Source organism: Hippocampus bargibanti, linkage group LG06, assembly GCF_051943395.1.
Source record: "Hippocampus bargibanti isolate YZ-2025 linkage group LG06, ASM5194339v1, whole genome shotgun sequence".
Classification (NCBI taxonomy): Eukaryota; Metazoa; Chordata; class Actinopteri; order Syngnathiformes; family Syngnathidae; genus Hippocampus; species Hippocampus bargibanti.
This window is the reverse complement of record NC_142739.1, coordinates 27,730,100-27,747,126: the sequence shown is the minus strand read 5'-3', so window position 1 is coordinate 27,747,126 and position 17,027 is coordinate 27,730,100. Positions and strand designations below refer to the sequence as shown.

At 41.8% G+C, this 17,027-nt stretch overlaps 1 protein-coding gene across 2 annotated transcripts in view; it reads left to right on the top strand.

Annotated features, from left to right (window-relative positions):
• erfl1 (Ets2 repressor factor like 1) overlaps window positions 1–17,027 on the top strand; it is a 120,642-nt gene that overhangs the window by 2,645 nt on the left and 100,970 nt on the right. Inside the window, exons 1-2 of one of the 2 annotated variants that reach the window (XM_088999465.1) lie at window positions 600–643; window positions 1,435–1,620. The gene's annotated coding sequence lies outside the window, so the exon portion shown is untranslated. Of the gene's footprint in view, window positions 1–599; window positions 644–1,434; window positions 1,621–17,027 lie in introns of those variants that run through there. The other variant, XM_088999464.1, reaches the window with a different exon arrangement.

Sequence of the window (17,027 nt, the reverse complement as noted above, 5' to 3'; positions counted from 1 at the left end):
TTGACGGCAGTTGTTTCGTGCCCTCTCATTCATTTACATCACAGCCAAACGCAGCGGCGTCCAACGTGTCTCCGTCAATTCCGTGGCAATTGCGCCATTATTTTTATGTCCGCAATTACGACGACAGAGCGAGCGAGCGAGCGAGCGAACGGCAGCGACTCCCTCGCGCGGATAACAAAGATATATTTCGGGGTAAATAATATTGACTGTACCTTTTGTTTAAAGCTGGAATCGATACTTTCTAAAGCGTGGCCATTTTTCATTTAGCCTACGTCACAGCCGCGAGTGGAAGCCCCACCCCCTCCCCCACCCCGAGATGAATGGCTTGGACCCTTTAATTCGCCCGCTTGCAGTTATCATAATTGTTGAACAAGCACCGCTTTTAAAGATCGGGCTGGAGGAGAGGCAGGCTACACAAAGAAAGCTAATAGATTTTGGAAAATTGAGATGGATCACGCCGAGCAACACTGTCGTTTTTTATTTTATTTTTTATTTATTTTTTCTCCCTCCCTCCATTTATTATTATTATTATTATTATTTTTTGCGACAGGACAAAAATGTTCCTGGGATGAAGAGGTGTTGGTCTTTGGTGAATAAAGCTGCCTCTGTTGTTTGTCTTCTGTTTGACGCCTGCAATGAAGAAGTGAGCTGCAGTTCTCCTGTGTGACCAGTAGGGGGAAACAAATCACTGTGTAATGAGATGTTCGGGGCCGTGGGGGGGGGGGGCACCTTGGGAAAAAGTTTGTGTAGTCGTTAAACGGAGCATGTCGGCCGTGGACAGCGATGGGGGGGAGAAAAACGACTTTGTAGGCCTAAGAAAACTATTTCAGATATCGATAAGAAACTAATTGGGACAATATTTGAATTACTTCCGGATTTTGTAGGCATAAGAAAACGATTTCATATACTATAGATAAGAAACTATTTCAGAGGATATTTGAGTTACTTCCGGGTTGAGTGAACGCTGGGCGTCTGGCCACCGCTGCTCACGCGCTAATTGCTTATCCTGTGACTGTAAAGTGTCCTTGAGTGCTTTGAAAGGCGCTTATGAATGAAATGTATTATTATTATTATTATTTATGGCTCGGCTCACCAAAAGGATCCGGCTCCTCATTTTTTGTGCTTCAATTAATTAACTACCAAAAATCATGTAAAATTATGTGAAAAACGAATTACTCATGTAAAAAAATACACTATATCAAATATTTTTATTCATATGGCTTCATTTATATGTGCACAGGGAGCACTTTCACTTTCCCTGTGGTTACTCTGGTCTGATGATCAGCTGTCACTAATTTGCTTTTCATATTAATAATGCTATCATAACAACTACAAAAAAATATATAATTAGTGAATAATAACAACATAATGTGATAACATTTGTCCACCTGTCTCCCCTAACGTTCCCCCCCCCCCCCCTTCTCCTCACTGCAGCATGTGTCTGTAATTCTCCCCTCCCTCCTCTACCATGGATATCGACCAATCGCGTGCGGCTTTAACCGAAGACTGCGGGCGGGGAATAGAGGACAAAAAAGTCGGCTCCCATTTCCGGCTCCTTATCCGGCTCTCTTTGCTCACTTCAGAGATCCGGCTCGTTCACGAACGACACATCACTAGTTGGTAAGTCGTCCTAGAAGCAAAACTCAGTCGTAATCCCCCAAATATGAATTCATATGTCAAAATACTGTAGATGGGTGAGTTTTTTTGTGACAATTTTGGTCTCTTAGTACCAGCATGCCATGCGCACCTGAGCGTGACCCTCTTATTGGTCTGCCGCAAATTGCTTTGAGTACCCCTCCGAAAAAAAAAATGTATCCGGCCACTCGTATTTGTCGCCATTGTTTACACAAGATGATGCATTCAAGGCCCTCCTCCAATCTTCTCCGTGTCCAATTTTCGCCTTTCTCACATCCAATTTTCCTTAATATTCAGATGATTGTGGCCTGATGTTTTCCTTCCCTTCGCTCTCCCTTCTTTTCCATCGCTCTCTCCCCTCTATTAGATACGCTCGCATCCACGTTCGCTCCCACGGGCGTCAACGTACACCATACAAAGCCTCCCGCAAAATGATCAGCAAAACGCAATCATAAAAACCTTACATTTATTTAACCTTTCATAACCACAAAGTCAAACGGTCCAAACGCTCTGCGTTGTCGTTTTCTTGACGGACAGTCGAAATCGTCGCTGTTTTCGATCAGTCTGGGAATTGAATTATGGAATTGTAGAGAAAAAAAAAACTGTGACGCTTGAGGGGTCTTTTTGTGATGTCATTTTGCGCCATCCAATTTTCCCTTGTATTTACTGTCTCTACTTTTTTTTTTGTGGTCAATTTTCCAGTGGGTGTGGGGGGCATAAGACGATGTGTGTGCCGGCGTCGGGTGTCAGGCGTGTCGTCACACTGCTGTGGTTTTCGCTGTTTGCTAGCCTCTGGGGTCAGCGTGTGGGAAGAGACAGTGGCTCTGAAGGTGTTGGGGGGGGGAAGGGGCTTTTGGTGCTTGTGGTTTCTTCGGGGCCCGTTTGCGCTGTTCTCGTTCGCAGCAAGGGGAGGGTCAAACGCACGGGTCACAACACACTGTTTGACTCGCCGCCGATACACTTGCTATTTGTTCGTGGGCGTAGATGAAACCCACGTATTTATTTATTATTTTTATGTGGGTCTTTTTGGTTGTTGTGGTGGTTTTATTGTTCTTTTGACTCTCGAGTGCAAATTTGCCTGAAAGCGTCTGCTGGAAAACAGAGAAAGGAAAAAAGAATATTGGGAGTCGAGTTGGAGGAGATGCAAAAAGCTTCTTCGTTTCTTGTTTAAAGGACAACCGACGTCCCCGGGCAAGTTGTGTCGATAATTTGTAAAATGGCTTCAAATGACGTCTACTGAGTGTATTTTACAAAGATTCCACCGCATATAGCTATATTTTACGTTTGAAGACTTGCGCTGAATATTCCGGAAGTCTTGTTTTTGAGTTGGTGACGAGTCCGTACGTGATGTCATTGAAGGAACGCCCCTGACCGAAAAAAGGACACATTGTAACAGTCCTTTCATCACGTCAATATATTTTGCTGTACTTGTTTGGTCTGAAAACCTTGTGTCGCACCAAAAAAAGCCAGAAGAGGGCGACCAAGCTCCATGTAAGGAATTTATCAGCCTGTGGAAACGGGCTGATTAATTCCTTGGTCGCCATTTTCTGCCTCTTTTTTGGTGATACATTTCCCCCCAATGTTGCCTCAAAATGGCACGGAATAAATTCGGTAATCGATTGCAAACATGTATGCTTTCCTCTTCAGAACTATTTGAATCATATCCATAACTGGATGAGTAACAAGAAAGCGTATTCTCCGAATCTGAAGCCATTGTTTTGATTCTCAAGCAATGCAAGACGTCTTGGCGTGACGTCACGAACCGGGGGCGGGACTTGATCGGTCTGTCGTTTTAGTTTGAAAATTAACAATTGAGTCGGTTTTGCCAAATTTTGGACCATCCTAGAGAATTCGTTCAATTTGTACTACATTTGAAATGTAACTCTCAGAGTTTTATAGTTTGTGCCATGTCATTAGGAAATGTGTATTTCATAAAAAAAAAACAATACCGAGCATATTTAAAATTACTACTGTGGCGCCATCTTGTGGCTTTTCCAACTCTTATAAAGGACCGGAACTTTGATTTAATACACTCGTTCGTTGTAGCAACACGGTGTATCTTTTGAATTTTGAAGAAAGTAAGTTTGCTTGAATCCTCAATTTGCTATATCGTTTGAAAATAAAATTATAAATGTGTGTGTTTGTGTGTTCCCAAAACGTTTGATCAAATATCATTTACCTCTATGATGCTAATTTACCGTTATCCTTCAAATAGGATCGTCCATTGACTTTAGCATTCGCGTTTGAAAGTCAAGCATTTTTAAATTCATATATACAATGTGTGTGATTCTCTTTGTCGAGTGATTACTTTTATAATCAAATTTATGCTGCCATTTAGTTGTTTAAGACGGGCACAGCAAAAACCGAAGCACATACTGTATGCAACGTGTGTTTGCTAGCAAGCCACATGGTGCATTCAGGATACTTTCAAAAAAATTGGCAAATTGTAAACACTTTGTCGTATTCACAAAACACACCATGAATCTTCACTTTTGACTCTCCATTTTATGTGTGGATAGGAAAATAACTGCTTTTCATGATCATTCAGAGATGTTTCAATCAGACCATTGCTAGTTTTGACCGTGAATGAGGGACTGTGTTAAAAAAAATGACCCAATCGTTCCTACTAGGTTTGATTTGGAATGTAGCCTCCTCCACTTTTTGAGGGGGGTCTTGAGGGGGGGTTCTCCCTCCTCCTCCTTTTATCCCAGTGTAACCTCTTGCTCCCCCTGTCTCCTTAGCAGCGGGATAGAGATGTGGAGGGCAAGAGAGGCTGACAGTGTGGGCTCCCCTGCTCAGTAAATATGAACTTCAGCCAGTAGACAGACTCATTCATCACGCGGGTAAGAAGAGCGAAAGAGTGGAGGGGCATGGAGGGTGGTGGGGGGGGGGGGGGGGGCAGAAAGGACTGAGAAAAATGTCCGAAAGACAGAGCGCGAGGGCGGGAGGATGAGGAAAAGAAGAGGGAGGACGAGGAAGCAGATGGAGGGGGAAAAGGATGAAGGAGGAAAGTGTTGAGGGGGCGAAAGGAGGACGCCAGATCACAGGCGGAAAAGGGGGGAGAGAATCAAGGATGATGGAATGGGGGAGACGGACGCTGAGGCCATTTTGAATTATTATTATTATTATTATTATTATTATTAGATCCTTCAAGTGGACAAGGTCAACTTGTGTCTTTGAACGAGTGCAACCTGTACGATGGAACACTTGTGACTGAAAAAGAATGCAGAGCATGCAGAATATGAAGGCGACATTGAATCAAATGAGCACTTAAATCTTGATTTGGCTAATAGCTATCTATTCGCTGGCTAATGGCTAGCTATTTGCTAGCTGTTAGCAAGCTATTCGCTAGCTATTAGCTATCTATTTGCGAACTAGCTAACAGCTGTCTATTCGCTAGCTATTAGCTATCTATTTGCGAACTAGCTAGCTTACTATCTATTTGAGTTAATTCGGGGTTGAGTAAACGCTGACGCGTGTGGCTGCCGCTGCTCACCCGCATAAAAAAACTTGTCCTATGACTGTAAAGTGACCTTGAAAGTTTTATAAGGCGCTTCTGAATGAAATGTATTGTTATTGTTAAATTCCATTTATTTTGCTCAATTGAGGTCTGGCTAAGCTAATATACTCCCTTGCTAATATGTTTTAAAATAGATAAATAAATACAGTAAAGTCTCGTTATATCGATATCGGTTATATCGATAGTACCGCTTATTACGATACTATTTCTATGAACGCAAGGAGAAAATTACATGCGCGCAGGGTCTGATATATCGATAGTCCCGGTTATATCGATATTTTTTCGGACTCCCGACAATATCGATATAACGAGACTTTACTGTACATTAAAAAAATATAATAAATGGATGTTCTTTCTGGTCCTTTTCAATTTCCCTCATTTTCACTCCGTCGTACAAAACCTCGGCAAGCCCCCTCCCCCCAAACCAAGCCCCCCACTCTGCCAAGAGACAGCAGATGATGTGTGACAGATGCCATATTTCGACTTTCTGTCAAGGAGATTAATATTGACACCGTGCATTTCTTACCACGGGCTTGTTGACTGTGTGTTGGGCTTTTGATTTCATTATTCTCTGTTCAGACACCTGTTTTTTTTTTCTTAAAGAATCAGACAATAACAGATGTGCCTCCCGAAATGGAGAAAGCTGCTATTGGGCGGGCTGAGTGAACAAATGACACATTTCCGGGTAGCTCGGCCATCACTGGTAGAAGTGGGAGGCCACCCCAGTGGGAAGCCGCAGTCCAAAGTACTCCCGCGTTAATCAACCCCTCAGCTTGGTTATCACCTAGACAATATTTGCGCTTAGCTAACGTCATTTGTCAGTTGAGGATTAGCGCGACTGCTTAGCGGTGGACATGCAGTACAGTTCCGCGAGGAGATCTCTATAAGTAGGAGTCGTGATTGAAAAGGAGTGTCGGCGGCCTCGTTTCCTTTACCTTTCGAAGGCATCGGCACTGCTAAGATGTCGTCTGTGAGCTGTTCCGGCTGATCGAGCCTGTTCACGTTTCGGTAGCGACGGATCGGTGATAAAAGTCGGTCTGATTGTCGAGAAGCAAGAACACGGGAACTGAACATGGAAGCTGAATGAGTTTTGTTGTCTTTTTTTCACTTGAAAGCTAGCGTCTTTGCCATTTTTCAGTCAGCAGTTCTATATCTGTTCGATAGCAACGCTAACTCATTCCCTAGCAGCCATTTTGAATTTCCTCCTACTGGCAGCCATTTTATCTGTATTTATTTATTTATTTATTTATTTATTTATTTATTCGTTCGTTCGTTCGTTCGTTTATTCGTATTCCCTTCCACAGGCAGCCATTTTGTAGTATGTATGTATGTATGTATGTATGTATGTATTTATTTGTTTATTGGTTTGTTTATTTGTTTGTTTATTCGTTCGTACATTCATTCATATTCCCTTTCAGCTATTTTTAATTTCCCGCGACCAGCAGCCATTATGTAGTTTATTTATTTATATTCCAGCTCAACCATTTTGAATTTTCTCATACTGGCAGCAATGTTACTTATTCATTCAGATATTTATTTATGTAGTCATTTTTTGTTCATATTCCCTCACGGTCATTTTGAATCTCCCTCCACTGGCAGCCATTTTGTAGTTTATTTATTTATTGGTTTGTTTGTTTATTTAATCGTTGATTCGTATTCCCTCTCACCCATGTTGAATTTCCACCGACCAGCAGCCATTTTGTAGTTTATTTATTTATTTATTTAGATATTTATATTCCACCTCAGCCATATTGAATTATCCCCTACTGGCAGATATTTTCTATTTTATTTAATTATTCAGATATTTATTGATGTATTTATTTGTTGCTCAGATTCCCTCTCGGCCATTTTGAATTTCCCCCGACTGGCAGCCATTTTGTAGTTTTTTTTTTTTTTTTTCATTTATTGATCTATCCATTTATTTATTTATATTCCCACTCAGCCATTTTGAATTTTCCCATACTGGAAGCGATTTTGTAATGTATGTATTTATTTATTTATTAGATATTTTTTAAAATTATTTATTTGTTGTTCATGTTCCCTCTCGGCCATTTTGAATTTTCCTCAACTGGCAGCCATTTATTTATTTGTTTATTTACGTGTCTATTTATTTATTTAGGTTTTTATTTATTTGTTTATTTATTTGTGTGTTTATGTATGTGTGTGTGTGTGTGTGTGTGTGTGTGTGTGTGTGTGTGTGTGTGTGTGTGTGTATTTATTTATTTATTTATTTTATTCCCGCTCAGCCATTTTGAATTTTCCCTTACTGGCAACTAATTTGGATTTGAGATAATTATTTATTCAGATATTTATTTATTTATGTATTGATTTTTATTACATTTTTCTTGATGGCATTTTGACTATTTATTTGCCTTTCAACGTCTTTCCGTTTCTCTCGCTCATCGCCGACATGACGAGCTACAATTCATGGAATCAATAAGGCTCTCCGCGGGGGGGGGGGGATAGCGTCGCTATAACCTAGCTTGTCCTCCTGATATGAAAGCGGATCCGAAAACGGGAAACCGGGCCCGGCGCGGAGGAAACAGGCAGAAGCTAAGTAGCTTCAGCGCATAAACAAATAGAAAGTAAAGTAGGGCAGATAATGCACCAAGGAGACAAGAGAGCGACGGGGGAAACAGTTGTCGCCACAGACTTTTATTGACTTTTCCCTCCCTCCTCCGCCGTTTCACGTGAGCACCAGATAAATTTGCGCCGAGGAGAAGGCTAGAGAGAGAGAAATGAGAAAATAAATGACTCTGGAAAGATATGACGATAGGCTACACGCAGCTTTAAATCTAAACGGGAATTCCTGACACACTCAAGCAATTTGTCACTGCTCGCCCCTCCCCTCCTTTCTTTCTTTTCCATTTCTTTTTCCATAGCCCTCTTTTCCACCTGCCGCGTGGATCTTTGCGATTTTTCCCCCTCCCGCCCGCCATCTTCTTTTTGCCACCACGTGGGGGCCCCTGCATCATCGATCTCACTTTTGGCTAAACCGACTTGAGAAAAGTGCTTCCATCCAACTCCCTTTTTTTGTGGGTTTGTTTGTGATTAGGCAGAATAAGAAGTTATCACATTTAAAAGTTACATGCTGTAATATGCTTAGTCAACATGTGAGACTCGAATACACAATTGAAAGACAGACAACCTTGCGTCAATCTGAGGTCAACAGACACAGCAAGTTAAACTGTCATCTTCATCTAGGACAGGGGTGTCAAAGTCATTTTTTGCCGCGGGCCACATTGTAGTTATGGTTTCCTTTCGAGGGCCGTTATGAATTTGGGCAACCCATTAGAATGTTTAAATCCCTTCAAATATTACATATAGAGCACACAGCAAATTAATGAATAACTGGTTTTCAAATCTGAAGTCAAGAATAATGACTTTTATTGTGGTTGACATCCAAAAATATGAAATTTTGGCTCAGATTTTAGCAATCATCATGGAATTTAACAAGTTTGATTTGCTTTCGCGGGCCGAAAAAAATGATGTGGCGGGCCGGATTTGGCCCGCGGGCCTTGACTTTGACACCTGTGATCTAGGAGATCTGGCCTTGGACAGAATTTAGGACTTGGGAAACTCCTTTATCACCGAAGCAATTTACGACTTGAAACTCATTCACAGGAAGAGCTCATTAGCCAGGTTACACATTTATCAGTTCATGGAAGAGACAATGTTTTATTGCTTACAGTTGTTCGCCCTTAGAATGCCCAGGGGCGTGGTATTCTAATCAAGAAAAGTATGTTTTACTAATGTATCACTTAAAGGACAACCGACACCATTTTTTTGTTTCCTAACTGACATCAGAAAAACGTTTTATAAGCATCTAAAATACCCAAAACACACAGTATGATATTTTTAGTCAAATGCAACACACCAATAAAAATGACTCAGTGTCCAAAAACTACGTCAAAATGAAACCGGAAATGGCCAGTTTCAGAAGGTCCCGCCCCTTTGTTTGTGACGTCACGCCAGGACGTCTTGCCTTGCTCTAGAATCAAAACAATGGCTTCAGATTCGAAGAAGATGCTTTCTTGTTACTCATCCAGTTATGAATATGATTCAAATAGTTCTGAAGAGGAAAGCATAAATGTTTGCAATCGATTAAAGAAGTCCTTCCGTCTCATTTTGAGGCGTCTGGACTCCAATGTAGCGTCCCAGAAAATGCACAAGATGACACCCAAGTTCTGTTGAAAATGGGCTGATTTGTCTGCTGGGAATTTGTGTCAACTAGTATTAAATAGTAGTCTTGGTGCAACACACAACGATTCACCATCGCGTTATTTGTGTTTTTTCCTTCTAATTTCGCCATCAACACAAAGTTTTCAGACCAAGCAAAGTACCCAAAATGCATTGTGTGTCGCTTTCTCGGTCAGGGGCGTTCGAGACGTGACGTCACGTCACGCATCGTCATCAACTCAAAAACAAGACTTCCTGAATATTCAGCGCGAGTCTTAACACGTAAAATATCGCTATATGCGTGGAATCTTTGTAAAATACGCTGAGTAAAAGTCAGTTGAAGTGATTTTACAAATTATGGATACAACTTGTCCAGAGGCGTCGGTTGTCCTTTAAATTTGCATATACTCTCAATAAATAGCTTGGAAGAGGGCTGCAGAATTCAGCCGTCTGTCATGAATGGCTACGTCTCCTGCCGGCAGTAAAGGCAATCTATCTGGGTTCGAGTCTTTGTCCACAGTGTCTGATCGAACATCTCTGACAGTTTGTCTGCGTAATTCACGTCAAATCCATCCAACACACGGTGTGTGTGTGTCCCCCGTCCACCCTAGTTCTAGCTCCTCTCAGCGCAATCCGATATCGCATTTGCGTCGCCGCCGCCGACTCTATCAAAACGCAAGTAGAAGGGAGGAAATGAGATGCATCGCGGTTTAAAAAAATACAAATAATGAACCGGCCCGGGTGAAGGGATGGCTGGGAAATGGCTGGAATGGAATGGAAAAGAGAAAAGAAAAGAAAAGGCAGTCTTAAAGTATAACCCCCCCAATCTGCTTCCCCCTTTTCGCTTTTATTTAATTTAGACGCCAGGCGAAAATCGATCCTGCCATTCGATACGCAATCCGAATCAGGGCGAATTAAGCGGGCGGAAATTAACTCTGAAAATATTTTTGATGGAGTGGCTTGTAGTCTCTGGGCCAAATGGACTGCAAAGTGGAACAAATGACAGGGGCCTAGTGGTGGAGACAGCGGCGCTCCATCTTCCATTAGGCCGTAATGGGATAGGTCCAGCCCCCTAGCTCCACTCGGCTGCATTAATCAAAACAGCCGCTATATGAAGATTTATGGTTCTCCACTCCAGCGGAGCCGCTGCCCCGGCCAGTTCTACGCGTTTGAAGGGAAGGGGGAGAGGCTTGCGTCCCCCAGTCCTCCGTCCCCCCCAGTCCTCCGTCCCCCATCCCCCTGTCCCCCTCTTAACTTATCGCCTCGCATGCATGTGGCACTTTGACGCGCACGACTTTTCATCTCGACCACCGCGTCGTCGCATCCTGTCGTTCCAGTTCGGCGCCGGTGACGCTTTTTGACGACTCTGGTCGTATGCGGAAGAGCCCAAACGGGCCTTATTTTCATACGTACCGTATTTTCCGGTGTATACGGCTCATCGAAGTATAAGGCGCACCTCCAATGAATGGTCTATGTTCAAACTTCTTCCGTATATAAAGCGCACTACAGTATAAACTGCAACAATGTATGAAAAAAAGTTTTGTAAATATCACGCTCATTACATTATAAGGCGCCAGGATGTCAATGTTTCTGTGTAGATCTCTCTTGTTTCTATTTAGAATTATATTTTATTAATTGCATTGTATTAATAATAATAATAATAATCTTTTTTTTTTTACGACGATACTAGTGCAGTGTGTTCTACCGGAAACAAATTCCTTGTGTGTTCTACATACTTGGCAATAAAGATGATTCTGATTCTGATTCTGATAATACATTTCATTTCTAAGCGCCTTTTTGTGATTATATTTTATTTATTATAGTACCTATGCTTTTCTGTGACTGTAAAGTGTCCTTGAGAGCTTTGAAAGGCGCTTAAAATGAAATGTAGTATTTATTTATTTATTTACTTATTTTATTTATTGGTTGTATTTATTTATTTGTTATTTGTTATTTTTTATTTGTTATTTTTTATTTATTAATGGTTATTTTTTAATTTTTAATTTTTTATTTTTTATTTTTTATTTTTTATTTTTTATTTTTTTATCATACATTATTATACATTATTTATCATTTAACATGTTATTATTATTATTATTATATTTATGTTTAATTATTTGCTAAACTTGTGGATGTGTTTATTTATTTATATATCCGTATTTATTTAATAAAATTATGTATGTAGTTTTATTTATTCCATGTAAGGAATTTATCAGCCTGTGGAAACTGGGTGATAAATTCCTCACGCGGAGCTTGGTCGCCATTTTCTGCCTCTTTTTGGGTGAGACATTTCCCCCCAATGTTGCCTCAAAATGGCACGGAAGGACTTCTTTAATCGATTGCAAAGATGTGTGCTTTCCTCTTCAGAACTATTTGAATCTAATTCATAACTGGATGTGTAACAAGAAAGCATATTCTCCGAATCTGAAGCCATTGTTTTGATTCTCGATCGATGCAAGATGTCTGGGCGTGACGTCACAAACAAGGGGGCGGGACTTTCTGAAAATGCCCAATTATTTGCAGATTTTGGACACGTTAAGTCATTTTTATTGGTGTTTTGCATTTGACTAAAAATATCATACTGCGTGTTTTGGGTATTTTAGATGCTATAAAACGTTTTTCTGGTGTCAGTTAGGAAACAAAAAATTGACCACACACACACACACACACACACACACAACGAAAGTTTGAGTATTCACTTGACCCTGACCGGCGTCACCGTTTTTTTACTCCTCCCATTATTTGTGTGGCCTCCTCTCATTCTCGTTGAGGTTGTCCACTCCCCCTCCTACACACACACACACACACACACACACACACACACACACACACACACACACACACACACACACACACACACACACACACACACACACACACACACACACACACACACACATCGTCCTCTGTCCTCTGACTCCTCCACCCGGATAACGAAATCCAGCGCGGGGGACATCACTATATCCCGTCTCGCCCTCTGCCCTCCTTTCACACCTTCGCCCCCCCCCCTTTTTTTTTTTTCTTCTCAATTTTCTCCCGGTGAGCAAAAAGTGGAAGCTCGCTGCCAGTTTCAGTCTGCCCAAAGCTTTATTTAAATTAGAAACGCTTCAATGTCTTCAACCCCGCCCCCCCCACCTCCTCGTCTCCCGCCTCTGCCCCATTCGCGACTCCCGCCTTCTCCCTTGGCGAGCAGCCTCGTGGGTCCCGTCAAAGCCAAACAACTTCATTTGGTGGATGGAAGTGGTGCAAAGAGGAAAAGAGAGAGGAAACGAGGTTGGGGGGGGGGAGGGTAGCCGTTTCCTCTCACGGCTCAGATTAGGAGCTATCAATGGCTTCGGCGGGGGCCAATGCGACAAAGTTCCTCTCTACTGTCCTGTGATTTTTTTTTTTTTTATTTTTTTTGGGGGGGGGGTGTTTAGAGGACAACCGACACCATTTTTTTTTGTTTTCTAACTGACATCAGAAAAATGTTTTATAGCACAGGTGTCAAAGTCAAGGCCCGCGGGCCAAATCCGGCCCGCCACATCATTTTTTTTCGGCCCGCAAAAGCAAATCAAACTTGTTAAATTCCATGATGATTGCTAAAATCTGAGCCAAAATTTCATATTTTTGGATGTCAACCACAATAAAAGTCATTATTCTTGACTTCAGATTTGAAAACGAGTTATTCATTAATTTGCTGTGTGCTCTATATGTAACATTTGAAGGGATTTAAACATTCTAATGGGTTCCCCAAATTCATAACGGCCCTCGAGAGGAAACCATAACTACAATGTGGCCCGCGGCAAAAAATGACTTTGACACCCCTGTTTCATAGCATCTGAAATACCCAAAACATGCAGGCTAATAGTTGTATTAAGTTCATCCTGTCTACTTGATATCTAATTTAAAACAGATTCTTATCTTACAGACAGTGTATTGTCTGTATTGTATAGTGTATGTGAGGTACAGTAAAGTCTCGTTATATCGATATCGGATATATCGATAGTCCCGGTTATATCGATATTTTTTCTGACTCCCTTGAATATCGATATAACGAGACTTTACTGTATTTGAACACCGACAATACACTGTCTGTAAGATAAGAATCTGTTTTAAATTACGCAGGCTAATATTTTTAGTCAAACACAAAACGTCAATAAAAATGACTTAAAGGACAACCGACGTCTCTGGACAAGTTGTGTCCATAATTTGTAAAATGTCTTCAAATGACTTCTACTGAGCGTATTTTACAAAGATTCCACCACATATAGCTATATTTTACCTTTTAACACTGACACTGAATATTCCGGAAGTCTTGTTTTTGAGTTGGCGACTAGTCCGTACGTGACGTCACCGAAGGAACGCCCCTGACCGAAAAAAGGACACATTGTAGCAGTCCTTCCATCACGTCAATGCATTTGGCTGTACTTGGCTGGTCTGTAGCACCAAAAAAAGAAGCAGATCTTACATGCTTTTTTTTGCTTGTTACATGCTTGTTTTCTTACATCAATCTTACAGGAGCTTTGTCGCCATTTTCTGCCTGTTTTTGTGCAACATTTCCCGCCCCCAGACAGCCGTATAGAAAGTTAGCTAGATTGCCAACTAGACAGCTAATAGATAGCAGCTAGGTAGCCATCTGAGGTTTTCCTTATAATTTCGCGATTAACATGGTGTTTTCAGACGAAACAAAGTACCCAAAATGCACTGTGTGTCGCTTTCACGGTCAGGGGCGTTCCCTCCGTGACGTCACTTAGGGCATCGTCCTCAAAAACAAGACTTTTCAGCGTGAGTTTTAAAACGTAAAATATAGCTATATGCGGTGGAATCATTTGAAGTGATTTTACGAATTATGGACGCAACTTGTCCGGAGTGTCGGTTATCCTTTAAGAAAAAAAAGGTAGCAAAAACAACCAATTGAGTGGAATATATTACTTTTTTTAATCCAAATAATTTTTCAAAACCTCTTCATCCTGGGGCCTATCCCAGCCGTCCTCGGGTAAGGGACACCCTGAACCGGTGATTTTATTTTATTTTTTTGTCACACTTCCCTTGACTGTATTTCTTCCGTTTATTCGCTACCCCCGAGCAAAGGGTCAGTCATCACAGCTCATCATTCCCTCTGTTAACAGCGACCTCTTGCCCCGATAATCCTTCCATCCTCACTCCTTGGGCTCTAATCCCCCCTCCTCCAAACCACTTCGCGGCCCCCCTCCCCTTCCTAACTTTACCACCAGTCAAACCATTAACACACAATTATATGGGGGTGGGGGTGGGGGTGTGGTGGCGTTTGGTTGACACGAAGGCTAAGAGGGTTGGGGATTGGTAGGGGGGTGGGGGGTAGCTGTGTGAGAACATGTAGTGAATGTCTCTTTAATGGCTGACTGACACGAGACGAGATTATAGATCATGGAGATTATTAATACCACTGTTGAACAGCTTCATGCGGGAGGCACGTGGGGGGGCGCGCAAACACACACACACACACACACACACACACACGTGTGTGTGTGTTTGTATGAGCTGTCATTCATGCTCGGCGAGTCTGCATCAATTTCATTGGGGTCGTTTAAAGGACAACCGACATCACTTTTTTGTTTCCTAACTAACATCAAAAAAACATTTTATAGCATCTAAAATACCCAAAACATGCAGTATGATATTTTTCGTCAAATGCAAAACACCAATAAAAATGACTGAAAGTGTCCAAAATCTGCAAAAAAAAAAAAAAACCCGGAAGTGGCCCGTTTCAGAAGGTCCCGCCGCCTTGTTAGTGGTGTCACCCCAAGACGTCTTGCGTTGCTGGAGAGTCAAAACAATGGCTTCAGATTCGGAGAATATGTGCTCTTGTTACTCATCCAGTTATGAATATGATTCAAATAGTTCTGAAGAGGAAAGCATACATGTTTGCAATCGATTAAAGAATTTATTCCGTGTCATTTTGAGGCATCAGGGGTGGGAAATGTCGCACCGAAAATGGCAGAAAATGGCGACAAAGCCATGGAAGGAATTAATCAGCCCGTTTCCACAGTCTGATTAATTTCTTCCATGGAGCTTTGTCACCCTCTTCTGCCTCTTTTTAGTGCAACACGAAGTTTTCAGACCAAACAAGTACAGCAAAATGCATTGACGTGATGGAAGGACTGCTATAATGGGTCATTTTTTCAGTCAGGGGCGTTCCTTCAGTGACGTCACGTACGGACTCGTCACCAACTCAAAAACAAAACTTCCGGAATATTCAGCGCGAGTCTTAAAATGTAAAATATGGGGTGGAATCTTATTAAAATGCGCTCATTAGAAGTCATTTGAAGCCATTTTACAAATTATGGACACAACTTGTGCGGAGGCGTCGGTTGTCCTTTAAACAATGCTCATTATAGGCAGGCGGGGGCGGGAGGTAGGGGGTGGGTTACTCGCACTTGTTTGTGTGTGTGTGGGGGGGCGATTATTCTTCACTCCGTTTCTTTCTAATGACTGTAATTGCGGGTTTAATAGGATAATGGCGTCGTACGGCGAGGTGAGACATTTGTCGGTTTTCGCCGGTTAATGATTGGGGAAATGCGGCCTTTATATGCCGGCGGGGGGGCAATTTGGGTTGCGGGTGAGAGATTGAAATCCTGGGATGTGGTGTGTGAGTGTGTGTCAATGACCTGTCCGTTTAACCGGCGGGATCTTTGGACTGAGGGGGTTGGGGGGGGGGGGGGGTTCCCAAGGGAAAAGGGTCTGGGGAAATCAACTTTGGCCAAACAAGCGAGGAGCTCCATGGCAGCTGGCAGCCAATACGAGCCACACTCTCCATAATCCTCGTTTATATGCAAAGTAAGACCCCACCACCACCGCCACCCCCTGACCGCATCCACTACCGTCTCAGTCAACCCCCCCCCCCGCCCCCTCCCACCCTCAGTCAACATCCGTTTTCCAGGAAGGCAAAATTCCCAGTCACATAACTCAAGGAAATTTCCGAGGTTGATATTGAAGTGGATTGGAAATGATGTCATGACCTTTGACATGGCTTCATTGATTTCACCCGTAGGGGGTGCTAATGTCCAGCATCCTCAAAATTCGGTCCAAGAGAAAATGCAGCACATCCTAAAAGCAGACCATTTTGTTCGAAGCGACCAAAAACCACTTGCAAACTGTATTTTTTCTCGCATCGGTAACAAAAAAGTTTGTTCCTCCATTTTGCTTTTCATCAAAAACACTGCCAAAATTTGGATAATGTACATAACTTTGACATCGTTATGTTCAGCAAAACACCAAGAAAAGTTTGAGAAAGGGCTATTGAAGGCAAAAACAAAACAAAAATATTTATTAACTCATTCACTGCCAGACGGTGTGCAAAAAAAAAAAAAAAAAAATCCACTGCACTGCAGTGCCAGGGTTTTTGTCACTTCCACTCAAATTCCAGGACCCACAGAATATTATGTTTTAGGACTACTTAAACATTCAATACAGTCTTAGAAAGATTATAATCTCTTCTTTTATCAGAAAAAAAACAAGTTAATTGCTAAATTATATGAGTCTGGAGTTCTATGAGCTTGAAATGGGGGCAGCTGTCCAAAATAATAATAATAATACATTTAATTTCTAAGCACCTTACAAAACATTTTGATTGGATGTACCTTTATTCGTCTTGCAGTGGAGAAATTTACATTTCACAGCAGCAAAGTTATGAAAGGAAGAGGAAAGGAAAGAAAGAAGTAGAAAAACAAAA